Genomic DNA, 16,139 nt, shown 5'->3' on the forward strand with positions numbered 1-16,139 from the left:
ATCCTTACATACACAGGCTTTTCAATAACTTTAGCAAACGGTGATGGCATAGAAATAGGTCTAAAATTTTTTACATTATCCCTTTCTCCCATTTTATAAAGCGGCTTTACTACTGAATGCTTTAATCGTTCAGAAAACTGACCATTTCTAAAGGAACAATAGCAAATATAGCTGAATACAGGGCTAGCGTGTGCAGCATAGTACTTCAATATTCTGTTAGGCACTCCATCATATCCATGAGAGTCCTTTGTCTTCAGCGATTTAATTATTGACTCAATCTCCCCTGTGTTTGTATCACAGAGGAGTATTTCAGACATCAATCTCGGAAAGGCATTTGCCAAGAAAGTTACATGAATCCCAGAGAAACTAAATTTTTATTTAATTCACCAGCAGTGCTCAGAAAATGAATGTTAAATACTGTACATATATCTGATTTATCAGTAACAGAAATACTTTTACTGCGAGCTGACTTTATATCGTCGACCTTGTGTTGCTGACCAGACACTTCCCTCACAACTGACCATATGGTTTTAATTTTATCCTGTGAATTAGCTATTCTATTTGCATACCACATACTCTTTCTCTTCCTAATAACATTTTAAGCATCTTACAATACTGTTTGTAATGGGCTACTGTTACTTGATTCTGACTATTTTTAACATTTTGATACAATCCCCACTTTGTTCTACATGATAGCCTTATCCCACTGGTCAGCCACCCGGGATGCCTATTACGGCTAGTACCCCGGTTAAAATCTTGTAATGGAAAACAACTCTCAAAGAGCATGAGAAATGTGTTAAGGAAAGCACTATATTTATCACTTATGTTATTGGCACTATGAACATCCTGCCACTCTTGTTCCTTGACAAGATTTAAAAAACTATATATTGCTGTTGGAATAACTTTCCTACATGGTTTGTAATTACACATGACATTTGTTTGAGTACAAAAGCCTTTTAGTGTTAAAATTAGTGCATCATGGTCTGAAAGGCCATTCACCCTTTTACTAACAGAATGCCCATCTAGTAATGAGGAATGAATAAAAATAATGTCTACAGCTGTGCTACTGTTCCCCAACACCCTTGCTGCAAAAAACACACTCTGCATCAGATCATATGAATTTAGGAAATCTACCAAATCCTTTTCTTGCACTATTATATACAAAATTTATATTGGAGTCACCACATATAACTAAATTCTGGTACTCCCTACAAAGTGAATCAAAAATCCTCTCTAGCTTCAGCATAAATGCTCGGAATTCAGAGTTAGGGGACCTATAATCAACAACAATTATAAGTTTACTTTCACTAAATTCAACTTCCCCTGCACAACATTCAAATATCTGTTCGGTGCAGTGCCGTGATACGTCTATGCACTCAAATGGAATACTGTTTTCTACGTACATGATCACGCTCCCGCCCCGCAAGGAACTCCTTGACAAACAGCCAGCTAATCTGTATCCTGGTAAAGGAAGCCTCGGAATTGTCAAATTATTTGATTGGTGCTCCGACATACCAGTAATTTCAGAGTCAACATCTATAAGCAGTTCGCTATCTCTAATAGCTGTTATACTTTTATGAAATATGTTCATTCGTTCTCTACTTGGAAACATGACGTCCTCTGAAGGTGAGCCCTTAGTTAGGGACTTTCTTTAATCTGGTATACCTATCAGCTGACTTCAGGCTAAAAAATGTGCACCTCTAACAACAACTACTACAGGAATTTTTCCATAAGTGACCCCACCACCACCAAACCACTACGCAGTCACCTATAAGCTTTGCCAGCCTCCCCCTCTCATCCCTATTGAGGCGCAGGCCACGCTTAGTTAAACCCCATCTACTGATAGACCCAACTGGCACCACTGACATGTGACTCATGCCCTCTGCCATCATCGTCCCCTCCAGCCCCATGTTAACACACCTAACAGCCGCATTAAGGTGAGGCCGATCATGAGGCTCAAACAGCTGCACGAAATGCACATTAGCGACACCGCTTTGAGTAGCTGTCTTTGCAAGGTACAACATCTTGCAAGATACAACATCTTCCCCCTCCGTAAAAAGAGTATTTCCTGCTCCACCACTATCACTACCTGAACCTCCTCCTAAAAATTCCTACATAGCTTCCCCCTGCTGTCAGTCACCTAGGCTTCACAACGCCCGGTACTCACTCCCCAACACTTCCTGCTACTGCTGGCCCACACCTCTGCCGTGAGAACTACCTAGCAGCAGAACCTTCTTCTTTCTGTTAGATTTTGCAACTGACCTAGGCCTCCTAACTGCTGAGGACTGCTGCATGTTCCCTACATCTACAGCTACAAGAAGCTCCTCTCCACCCAACTCTGATAGTTGGTAAAATCTATTGCATATACGCAAAGTATAACTGTCTGAATACCTCCTCTTCCTAGCTGCCATCTTGCCAGTTGCCCGTTCCCATTCCCCACCACCCTTCACCCTCCTAAACTTATCTAGTTCCTCCTTTGTAACTGCACCTGAAGGGCACAGATCTTACGCTCCCCGCTATCAACTTATTTCTTCTGCAGATTCTCCATTCCCAGAAGAGAATCTCGCTAGAAAGCCCATTGGCTTCCCCCTGAATTCCCCCCAACTAAAATACTTTGAACTAATCCACACCGTAACCCACTACTCACAAACCTACGACTGAGCCCACACTTCTCACTCATGGTAAAATTTTTCAGTTACTGATAAAAACTATACGTCTACGTTACCGAAGTTCAGTTACGCCAGTAGAACTACTTACAGTACTAACAGTAGCAGGCTCGAAAATCCCTGCCTACCAAGAAAGCAACTACTTATATTAGTACTACTACACCACAGCTAATACCAATATCAACAAAACTTCACAAAATTATTAGGTAAAACCAAAAATTCAAGCGACCACTGGAACACTCAACGAAGTTAAAACACTGAATGAAAATTTTACTGGAATATTTCACTAGAAACAATAAGAAACGTCAGCTGAAAACTAAAGCATGAAATTTACTAAACGACGTCAACGCACAGAAGACTCTAAAAAAACACAGCGAGCGAATTTATCCACAAGTTTATTATATCGTTATGTCGCGTCGAACAGCACGAAACACCGCTGAAAACTATTCGATTTAATAACTGTGTAAGAGTACACAAATAACTTTATCAGTACTTAGTTTTATAACCGCTACAGCTGAAACTGCACGCCGCAAAATGTAAACACACTACTGAGGCGTGACGCTTGGACGAAGGACGTAAGCACACTCAGAAATAACTACCCACTCTAGTCAAAAACACATGAGGAAAGACTGAGATTAATGAAAATCCACTAATAAGTTACTTTTACAGCAAATATTAACACAAATAAACTTTAAAATAAGTAACTGAAGACTAAAACTTTATATTAATTTCAACAGCAGTCCAGTACACATGACGTCACACCTATTACGTTTGAAAAGTGTTTCAAGAATTTTCCCTCGGCGGAAATGGATAGACGTCTGATGGTTGAATCATACTGGTCCTTCCAACAGGATTCGTTAAAATATCCACCTGTCTTCCACGCTTATCATAGGTGTTATATATTTTTCGTCTTGCCCAATCCTTGAACCTAAACACAGGACGTATTTTTCAGTCGTATGAGGTACATTAACCTATTTAAACCATTTCCTTTCGAGCTTCGAAGTCAGTTTATTGGACACGGAAACGAACACAAGGATAATATATGCTTTGTATAAATCTTTTTCAGCTTTCGGTCCGAACTTGACATCTTTCTCTTTGAAAACAATAAATTTCCGCTTGCTGATATAGTTGGTTCTATGCTATAACTACGTGTTAAGGGATTCAGGATTATGCTACAATCTCGCATTTGATGTTCCTCTGAAGAAAATGTTCTTTCTGCAGGCATTTTCACATTCAAACGTGAGTGGTCAGAATTTCACATATTGTCATCTTGAATTAAAACAATTTTCGGTTATCCAGTCTCCGCAAATTCGTAAGCTTTTCCCTTCAATTCTTCTTTGTTTGTTATTTGCACCTGAGTGATGAATTTACTAATTTTTCCTACTTTAAAATTATGAAACCATTTTGCGGAAGACATGAATTAATGTTGCGATAAATTGAAGTCACTCCTCGCTTTATATCCAGGTCATGTATCGGTACTGATGTGTCCAAGCACATTTGAAGATTATTTAATAAATATTTGGAAATACGTAATAAGTTTTCATTTCCCGTCTCATCTGCAGAAATTTGTGCTTCCCATTTGTACAGACCTTCTCTCTTTGTGACAATTCTCTACCTATGTTTTACAATTTCAAATTTGTTTTCACCAGAGCGCCAAAATGTAACGGGCTTTTTGTTATACTCAATGTCTGTGTCACGTTTTGCTTTTTCATCATCTTTTACTGTTCTTCATAATCAGTTGAACACATCAAATCCGTAAATAAGTCCGCGATTATGTTGTGACAGTCTACTTGTGAAGGTCCATCTAGACCACATGAATTTTACAATCCACTGTTCACCTGTTTCGGCTACTGCCATCTTCTGATCTGTTACCAATAAAAAACATTGGTGTAAACATTTAAGTTTCATTAGCTGAAGCAAAATGTATTTCAGGCCTGGTGATACATACGAAAAATGAAAGCTATTTATATGATTGATGTAGGTATCCACGTCAAAATCGATATATGTAGGTACATGGTGGTGATGGTGTGGATGCACCTGGTATTTATACAAGCAAATGAGGCCAGGAGATGGCACTAGAGCTAGGATACATGAGCAACCAGTATCGTAGTTTTAATTGTTAAAATGCAGTATGCATAGTTATTAATTACAATTACTTCTCATGACAGATCTGTACTTAAAATCTGCATTAAAGGTGTAAAGAATAATAATGGGAAGCTCCTAACCTGGCAAAGTAAATGACACACAACAGTTTAAAAGCCAGAATAAAAAGTTTAAAAGTAATATATCTATAAATCGAAACCTTCCAGCATGACAAAACAACTGAACCTTAACCGTAAGTGTAAGGTAGTTAACAAAACTGTGGCTATTAATTAAAAACTGATAGTCGATAACATGTCCGGAATGGAATCTCAATGGCGCCACCTCGGGGCCTCTCTGCATGAAGTTCTTGTTTTTCTCTCGCAGAGTTTGCAGAAGAACGCCCAGTCTTCGCTCTGCCGCCGGCCGGCGGACACGACCGCACGCCAAGCTGCTGGAACGCTCGACGCTGTTCAAACTAGTAGGTTTCTGAATACATCAGAATAAGCATGGATGTAATTCCACATATTGTATGTCAGTTCATGTTTCAGTGTCAGACGCTCGTCCTGCCATGTGAAGTAATTTTAATTACTCACTACACGTACCACATTTTAATTATTAAATTTACAATACCCTAGCTATAGTGCCCTCTGCTGGCCTAGCCACGTCCTGAGCAGCACTTACTATGTAGCTACATGTCTAGATCTTGCCCTTGATACCTACTTCAGAATATTTATGGTATGCCTGGCAGTTAACCATACAAATATTGTTAATTTTTCTCGTGTACGACCAAGCCTGTTATAGATTTTGCTTAAACTAATTGAAATAAGCTGGTTACAACACTGTTTTTTGTTTCTAACAGATTTGAAGATGGCAGTAGTCGAAGCCAGTAAGAGTGAATTGTAAAATTTGTGTGATCAAGATGCATCTTTATAAACATATTTCTTCACAACTTTCTTCATAATGTTCTCCACTTAGAATGGGATCTGAAATTGCACTTCGGTCTTCAAACCTTAAGTAGTGTGATTTTCCGTAATTGCATTTGTCCTATGTGCTTGGCGCACTAATTCAAAATGGATTCAGCACTTTTTTTACCCTAACAACCCTACACTTCGTCATTATGGCCCAGATTTCCAATTATGTTACAACAATAATATACAAATAATTTCAAATATAACATAATCAAATCCGAGGAAAAAACTTCCAAATGTAAAAAGAAGACACAAATACAAGATATGTCATACTTCATAACATATGTGTGCACATTTAGAATATATTTGTCTGGAAAAGAGTATTAAACAACTCGACATGACAACTGGCATTGGAGAAGACACATATCGCACACACATGCTGCGATACAGAGATATTTCTAACTTATTTCTCACAAATGTGTCTTTGGAATACCACTTCGCCGTATATGATTGAATTTCGCACTAATGGTGCTATGGTTTGCCATCAGTCAATTGACGAAATGAAATACAAGCAGCGATGGGAGGGGCTTTTGAGAAAAATAACTCTTTCGACAAATCAGGGGGCACATAATTAAAAACCATAGAAATTTCATTTAATTTTTTTTTTTTTGCATCTGTTACTGTTTCAACAGTGTTCCTTCAGAAATATTACACTCAGTTTTTTTTCAGAGGAATTGTTTCACCTCCTTAATAGTTGTATGGGCACGTATTTAAAAAATCAGTGTCTCTTATTTTGCTCTACAACACAATATATTGAAAGCCGATCAAAACCAATATGTGTCAGTATCATGCATAATCGTGATGACAGAGCCATTCAAACATTTTTCATGTCCCTGTTTAATTAGGATCAATATTTTGTGCAAAAGTGGCACATGTTCAGAACATTTTCTGGAGTCACATGTTTCGTGTAGTCAGTTGAGTTCGGAGACAGAGAAGAGGTTGATAGCGTACAGGTGGAGGTAATGTTGAAGGGTAAATCGTTCGTGGAAAGCTCAGTCGGTATGAGCACTACTCACGAAAGGCAAAGTTCACGGCTCAAAGTCTCATCCAGGGTACATTCTTAAACTACGAGGAAGTACGCAAAGCACGCATACTCCACTGGGAAGTCAAACATTCATTCTGACCCGTAATCTTCTTTCCACCGACAAACATAATCCCACTAATTGTCATTATCTTTGTAGGTGCTGTCTTGAACATTCAGGAGCCGTAGTCATCTTTCACCGCGGTTGCTTTAGTCACGGCCTCTGATAGCCATCACGCCGGTCATCAGCGTAGCTGCGCAGGCCAATGCACCGTGAGTAAAGTGCAATCAGAGGCATTAACTACGCCGATGACGTGCATGCAAGATGAGGGGTAGACCGCAGCATATGTCCAGTGCTCCAGCGCGAACGTCCATCACCGCAATTAATGGGCTGCCTGAATGGGATACAGCTGTACCTGCAGCTAATACATCTTCCTGAAGTCCTAACTAATCCCATAACAAGTTTGCGAGGCAACGAGAAAATGTATCAGCCTAATTCAACGACTCAATATTTCTTCATTTGTGAAACTATGTAACTACGATCTAGAAGAAGGTGCAGAGTGAATGCGAACAGCGGGTCTTATGTACAAGAGAAGCAGCATTCAAAAGCAGGATAATGCATCTTATATACCTTCTGTGTGAAAAACTAAATATTTAAAAAAAATTGTAGCAGCTAAAAATATGAAATGCTACAGCTACAGTTGTATTAGTTCACACAGAAATCAGATATTTTATCGATACCTTTCATGGTGTCATCTGTAATATTTCTTCCAATAATTTTTTTAGCACACTGTCATAGGTTCTATTGAGTAGCACTGTTTTTTGCACATTATACGTATGTCCTATTATTTGTGATCAATGCGTGCAACACCTCATATCCAGCAACCTCTGTTTCTTCTTTCTCGTTTTTCTTGCTGTCCACTTTTCACTTAATGTGATTATTCCTTATAAGTTTTGGCTTTACGTTGGAACAAATAATATACGTAATCCTCAATTTATTCTGCTTATTCCTCTTGTAATAATGACCAGTTTTGTAAATAAGTGACGCCTAGAACATATTAACAGAAGTTCGTTTTGTCTATCCTAGATAGACAAAATATACTTTGTCAATAAATACAGCAACCAGCCACTTTTTTATTTATTTTTATTTATATCAATACATGTTTCCTGCATTCGTCTATCTTCATTTTGTGTAATAGATACATAAATATTCAATAAGCACATCGTTAAAAACATTTTCATAATGCAGTTGTGCTGTGCAACATACCAGTTTTGTAAGTCTGCTACACTTGGTGCGTTGTATATTTATAATACACTCCTGGAAATGGAAAAAAGAACACATTGACACCGGTGTGTCAGACCCACCATACTTGCTCAGGACACTGCGAGAGGGCTGTACAAGCAATGATCACACGCACGGCACAGCGGACACACCAGGAACCGTGGTGTTGGCCGTCGAATGGCGCTAGCTGCGCAGCATTTGTGCACCGCCGCCGTCAGTGTCAGCCAGTTTGCCGTGGCATACGGAGCTCCATTGCAGTCTTTAACACTGGTAGCATGCCGCGACAGCGTGGACGTGAACCGTATGTGCAGTTGACGGACTTTGAGCGAGGGCGTATAGTGGGCATGCGGGAGGCCGGGTGGACGTACCGCCGAATTGCTCAACACGTGGGGCGTGAGGTCTCCACAGTACATCGATGTTGTCGCCAGTGGTCGGCGGAAGGTGCACGTGCCCGTCGACCTGGGACCGGACCGCAGCGACGCACGGATGCACGCCAAGACCGTAGGATCCTACGCAGTGCCGTAGGGGAACGCACCGCCACTTCCCAGCAAATTAGGGACACTGTTGCTCCTGGGATATCGGCGAGGACCATTCGCAACCGTCTCCATGAAGCTGGGCTACGGTCCCGCACACCGTTAGGCCGTCTTCCGCTCACGCCCCAACATCGTGCAGCCCGCCTCCAGTGGTGTCGCGACAGGCGGGAATGGAGGGACGAATGGAGACGTGTCGTCTTCAGCGATGAGAGTCGCTTCTGCCTTGGTGCCAATGATGGTCGTATGCGTGTTTGGCGCCGTGCAGGTGAGCGCCACAATCAGGACTGCATACGACCGAGGCACACAGGACCAACACCCGGCATCATGGTGTGGGGAGCGATCTCCTACACTGGCCGTACACCACTGGTGATCGTCGAGGGGACACTGAATAGTGCGCGGTACATCCAAACCGTCATCGAACCCATCGTTCTATCATTCCTAGACCGGCAAGGGAACTTGCTGTTCCAATAGGACAATGCACGTCCGCATGTATCCCGTGCCACCCAACGTGCTCTAGAAGGTGTAAGTCAACTACCCTGGCCAGCAAGATCTCCGGATCTGTCCCCCATTGAGCATGTTTGGGACTGGATGAAGCGTCGTCTCACGCGGTCTGCACGTCCAGCACGAACGCTGGTCCAACTGAGGCGCCAGGTGGAAATGGCATGGCAAGCCGTTCCACAGGACTACATCCAGCATCTCTACGATCGTCTCCATGGGAGAATAGCAGCCTGCATTGCTGCGAAAGGTGGATATACGCTGTACTAGTGCCGACTTTGTGCATGGTCTGTTGCCTGTGTCTATGTGCCTGTGGTTCTGTCAGTGTGATCATGTGATGTATCTGACCCCAGGAATGTGTCAATAAAGTTTCCCCTTCCTGGGACAATGAATTCACGGTGTTCTTATTTCAATTTCCAGGAGTGTATATTACTTGTTAGATACACTTACGTCCTGTTCTGATAGTAGCTGCTCCGTTTTTCTGCCTTTATAAGCGTGGCACAAATACTTGTTCTGCATGTAATGCTCAAAAACAGTGCAGCATCCACCACGTTCCCAACTGACATGTTTGTTTGCTTCGCAAAATCATGTCTGCCGTCGACAGTATACTTTGCTTCCAGGTTGTGAAAGTAATGCTAAGGTTAGTGCAGTTTATATAAAGGAGTTAATATTGGACATTTCACTGAGAGCTAATGAATTTGGAATATTGGAGTGTAGGTGTGTGGTTGTTCAAGGAAATTGTGAAAGTTTAGTCTTCCGCTACATTTATAAGCGAATTTGCTTAAGGTTTTTAAACGAAGAGCATTCATGGTTTCACAGAATCGTGTGTTGAAATTTCACCCTGTGTGGCCAACGTATGTCTTCGAACATAATTTGCAGTTAAATTTCTCTATTCCTGATCGATTATACCATTTGTATTATTTTAAATGTTATGATGGTTTTGTCTTTCGTTTTGTTATTTGCGTAAAAGCTGATTCTGATATTTGTTCCTTGGAAAAGAATTACTACTTTGTATGACAGTTTTCATGAAAATGGCATACTCATATAATTTTTTGTTAGCTGTGATGTGGTGCTACTTTGTTGGTTTGTCTTCGTGAGTCCAAAGTGAATCAGTTTTAGACACACCTTTTTGTCTCTCGGTATCAAGGAGATTTTAATTACTCACATTAGTGAAAAAATCAGTTCTACTGTCTAATATTTCAGAATTATATTGTATTCATGTTCAACGATTCCAGGTAAAACATTAAAAACACGCTCTGTTTGTACTTTTCAATCTCCTCATTTCTTTTATATTCGCCTTTTGTGTGCTGCATTTGTAAATAGCTGCTGAGGAAAGCGACAGATTCAACTAACTTATCCTGTTTTTCGTAATATATTTTACGTTTGTTTTGAGAAATAAGCAACCATAATATAGGAATGACAGTGCCGTCGACTTTAGTAGAAAGAGTTTACAGTTGCATCACATAGTGAGGACTATTTCAGTCTCCTTATTAATTCAGTTGTAATAGGTTTGATGTGTCTGATGTGAGGTATGAACTGTAGTTAGGTGAACACGAAGATTCGAGGGTGAATCATTTTGGGATTTCACGAAAACTAGTTACAAAGTACTATTACAGTTTGACCATAGTGCCTTAAACCGTAAGAAACAAGACTACAGCCGATTTCTTCAGGAGTTACGGATCATGTCTCTTCTTTTAGGTAGGTGATATAAGATACTGGAATTATAGCAAATTGATGAATAGTCTCTCACAATAGATATTTGCAGAGCATTAAAAAATCTTAGAATACGAAAATTAACAAATATGTAGAGGTATTTGATAATATCATACACAACGACATTCAAGTGTAAACATGTTTCCATTTCCGAGCAGATTGTCTAAAATGGTTGCAGGGTATTGGTTACGCAACGAAGGTTAGTTTCTGTTTAACAGCTTTAAAGTTTCCAAAAAGTGATAATTTAAAAAAATCAAAGTTACGGGGATTATGTTAACCACAACAGTTCACTTTACCTCTATTACCGCGAAAACATAGTATTACCATAGTTTGGAACGATACAGCCTCTGTCCCATTGTGCTATATGTACACACTAATGGGGATAATGCAACACTGTCCGTACAGTGTTGATCTTCAAGATGACATCTTTACAATACACCTGGATTTGCTAAAACTATACCCGGTACCTGCAAACACTGACAATTGCTATATCTAAGTACCAATATTGAAGAGTACAGCACTGTATGGATAACGTTTGTCTTCACGTTTACCTCTTTACCCTTCACCTTACCGCACGATAAGTCACCCGATTGAATTTTGATCCTACAAGTATACTATTCGGGCAATAGGTTTCGAATTGTGCGCAAACTTCGTGCAATTCATGGGAATTACGCTAGATGTCGTTGCGAGTTCATCGCTTCCGTTATGAGTCCGCCATTTCAGTCTGCCGCGATGCCGGTCAAAGCACGGTTGACTGTCGCACAAAAGACGAAGATTGCGTTACTGTTGGCGGCGACGAACGGCGTTACATTGACACAGAGAAGGTTTCGTGCTCATTTCGGCACACGGTGGGCTCCAGGCCCACAGACAATACGCAAACTTCATCAAAAATTTGAAGGTACTGAATCTGTTATGGAGTGTCATTGGCCACATGCAAGTATCCTACATTAGCCGCAAAACAGTGAAGCAGTTCGAGCAGCTTTGACTCTTAGACCAAGTAAATCAACAACAAGGCCCAGTGCCGAGTTGGGAATTTCACGCAGATCTGTACAAAGAATTATTCAATCCGACCTTCGCTTGTGTCCATACAAGATGACTGTGGCGCATAAGCTTACTGCGAGAGATAAGGAGTGGAGACTGCAGTTTGCAAGGTGGACGATCGAGCAAGAGAGGCAGTGCTATACAACACATGGTTTTCTGACGAAGCTTATTTTTACGTGAACAGTGTTGTGAACAAACAGAACCTTCGATTCTGAGCATGTGAACCTCTGTAAATAATCCACACGGAAGAAACCTACAAGGAGAAAGTGTGCATTTACACATGCTGCGAAAGCAGCTCTTTCCTCAACTCGTGGCCTCATGTCTTCCATTGCAGAAACAATGGTTCATGCAGAATTCAGCACTCCCCCATACTGCCAACGTTGTGCGTGATTTCCTGCACGAAAGACTAGGCCTTAGGTTATTGTCAAACAGATTTCCAGAACATTATGCAGGGGGAGGAATGTGGTCGCCCCACAGCCCGGACATTAACCCATATGACTTCTTCTTTTGGGGGTTCCTTAAAGAGAAAGTGTACCACGGAAAACCCAAAAATGCAGTGCAACTTAGGGCCACCATTGTGGAGTTATACCGTGCCATTCCAGAAATTTGTGTTGGAGAGTCGTCACAAATGCACGTGTGAGACTTGAAGAAGCTGTAAACCAAAACAGCAGTCATATTGAACATGTGATTCATTAGGTTGTATTTCCAAGCTGTATTCTTTACTTCTACATCAATAAATTACAAATCTTGTCAACAACAAGTCTGTTATTCATTAAACAAATCAAGTGACTTATCGTGCGCCATTGTGTAGCTTTGCCAAAACTATTCCTGCAAACATTGACAAATGCTATATCACAGTACCAAAATTAATGAGTAGGGGAGAGTGCTGCACCTGGTAGAGGATAGTGTGCCTAGGAACACATGATGCTTTTTGGTCGCTATTTCAATCTAGTGATCAATTTTAGAATGGCATGAAGGAATGTGCACTAGCAGCAGCCAGGCAGCCATAAGCAGTTTCCAGTATTTTCTGTTTCTGTTGGTGTGGGATATTAGATTGTTTTTCAGGCAGTAATTACAGATATTTCAAGTTCTTCACATTTGAGTGCTGCATAATATATGAAAACGGTTTGGAAGACATTATCAGTCCTTGAGTTACATAATTATACGGTGAGTAAAATTATGAATATTTTTAAAACTAGTTGAACAACACATGGACGATTAAACTACACTTCGTCAATTGTGTGCAGTCTTATGCCTTGAAACTGAAGAAGATCTTCTGCCACGGAAAACGTCATTCTTGCTAATGAACTGTGGTCCTTTACTGTCTGAACAAATTTATCGGAATTTAAAATGGAAATTTTTGTTGTGTTGAAATATTTTCTGTTCCAACCTGTATTTAATTTGTAACTGGTTTTCAATAAAGCTTCTGCTGAATGTGATTTCATTTACTGAATACTGGTGCGTAATAGAGCAATAATGCACAATTATACTATTAAATACAGTAGCTACAAAATTTTCAGTAGAATATTTGTTTCTAGGTGACAATGTTCTATCAATGAAAATTGTAGTGGCGTAGCAAGACAGCTACGCCACTCGGAAGTAGCCGAAAGGCACGCGTTAAGCTCACGCAGATTGGCGTGAGGTCTGGAACAGGACAATGTCTTGAGAATTGCAATAAAGTACGAAAATCTTGTAATACTTAACTTTAATCCACATTTGTAGAACATCGCTCTTGATGATACATGCTTCACAATATTAATTATCAAAGCTATGGCGCCTTGCTAGGCCGTAGGCAATGACTTAGCTGAAGGCTATGCTAACTATCGTCTCGGCAAATGAGAGCGTATTGGTCAGTGAACTGTAGCTAGCTACGTCGGCTGTACAACTGGGGCGAGTGCCAGGACGTCTCTCTAGACCTGCCGTGTGGTGGCGCTCGGTCTGCAATTACTGACAGTGGCGACACGCGGGTCCGGCGTATACTAATGGACCGCGGCCGATTTAAAGGCTACCACCTAGCAAGTATGGTGTCTGGCGGTGACACCACAAAATTTTTTCCACATTTTGAAAAACATTACTTTCCAATTTGCTGAAGCATGCAAAAAGTGAATGCTATCTTTGAGAACTGAATCAGAAAATATATTAAGCTTCTGTTATTCGGCTGGTAAGGGGCGACATGGTGAGAAGTGGTAGGAGGTACAGCAATCTCCCTTACTTACAAACTTCAATAGGTCTACATCCGCAAATTAATACAATTATGTGTACTAACAGCATAAAAGTAATCATCACTGTGCACACGGTCACTTATCGGAAATTTTGTTTCACTATCTTGCAGCATTTCTGAAATTTTACATCATTATTGGACCATTCCTACATTTATGCCCCTATTTTTTAACTGTGCGAGTCCGAGTACGAGTTATGTTAGTGCAGTACTACAATAAGTTTGTAATCTTCCCGCTAATGTGCTGATGGTTTTGTTGTCTTGTCACAGGCACCAACAGCAACATACCGTTTCAAAACGGCGTCTAACATCGAGATGCTTATAGAACAGAGATATGTTTTTGAATTCCTCATTGATGGACACTTTGCGCCAATTGAAACACACCGACGGTTGCTAAATGTGGATGGAGACGCTGTAGCAGACATCCGTAATGTAATTCTGTTGGCACTAGAGTTCAGCATTGGTGAAAAGGATGCGCATGTCAAACTGCGTCCCATTTTACCCTGGTCAGCTGCCATTCCTTATAATGCAGAACACCTCGAGAACTCATCCGTGATGATAGGCAGGTTGCAGCCAACGAATTGTATGTGGATCTGAATGTAAGCTGTAACGCCCTAGACAAGAAGTTAACCGAGCGAAGTGGTGGAGTAGTAAGCACAATGAACTCGCATTTGGTATCACGACGGTTCATAACCAGCGTCCGGCCATTCTGATTTCGGCTTATCCTACATGGCTTGAGGATGGTTCCTTTGAAAGGGCACGTCTGACTTCCTTCCCCATCCTTCTCTAATCCAATGGGACCGATGACCTCGCTGTTTGGTCCCTCCCCCAAATCAGCCAACAAACAAGAAGTTACGCATCCTTAGTTTTTGCAGCATGTGAACAAGTGAGTCCCGTAGATGCTTACAGAAGACCAAAAACTCATCGAATGTATATTTGTCGGTACATGTCGGACCAATACGAGGCTGCATTCTGAACCCCATCGTCACTGGAGACGCGACGTGGTGTCACTGGAACCCAAATGAATGTTCATGGAGTGGTGACGCGCGAATTCTCCTGTAAAGAAGATCAGCAAACAGTTATCTGGGGTAATTTGCGCAGAGTTCTGGAATAATAGGAAGGAAGCGGTATTTTTGGACGTCTTGGAACCTGAAGCAACCTCAATGCAGCACGCTACGACCCTGTCTAGGCTGAAAGTCCCAGTTCTCAAATTCACGGCAGAGAAGAAGGCAGACTTCTGTTTGTAACACAATCTCGTGGAATTTGGTTGTACTGTTCCACCACATCCACCTTACAGTCGTGCTTTAACACTTTCACTTTGAGCTTGTGAAAGAAGGACCACACAGCCAACATTTCCCAGACTGCGAAGCTGTGGTCAAAGCAGTAGGACAGCATCACTGGTATAACTGAAAATAAATGGGAGACGTTGAATTCAGAACGATCTTTATATAGTATAATCCACAATTTTGTTGGTACATGAAATCAGTAATTCAAAATTAAAAGAATGCACTATACAGTCATTAATATTGTTGATATTTACAGTAATTTGCGGAGAGAAATCGATGAATAACAGTTTAGCACAGTCGTGTTTAAGTCACACTCTTACTATAAAGGCATGTGATTACAGTCACTCGAAACTACATTCGATTTCCCTTAGATACCATCAAAAATCTCTATGCAATTAAAATTTTCCAACTTTCAATCCAAACCAGCTGGAAAGAGTTAATAAGTCAATGGTACACATATCGAGAAGCTTTTACTGAAGGTGGAGGAGGAGATTACTGTTTAACGTCCCGTCGACAACGAGGTCATTAGAGACGGAGCACAAGCTCGGAGAAGGATAGGGAAGAAAATCGGCCGTGGTCTTTCGAAGGAACCATCCTGGCATTTGCTTTAAGCGACTTACGGAAATCAAGGAAAACCTAAATCGGGATGGCCGAACCCTTGTTTGAACGGTCGTCCTCCCGAACGCAAGACCATTGCGCTACCTCGCTCGGTTCTTACTGAAGCTCAACAGTAGCTGATAAATAAAGATTCGATTCTTTGGAACTCAAATAGACAAATATTCATATAGAGCACCTTTTAGTCTCGTTATGTCACAGCTTAAGCTACGTAAACAG

Source organism: Schistocerca serialis, chromosome 7 (genome assembly GCF_023864345.2).
Source record: "Schistocerca serialis cubense isolate TAMUIC-IGC-003099 chromosome 7, iqSchSeri2.2, whole genome shotgun sequence".
NCBI classification, from domain to species: Eukaryota; Metazoa; Arthropoda; class Insecta; order Orthoptera; family Acrididae; genus Schistocerca; species Schistocerca serialis.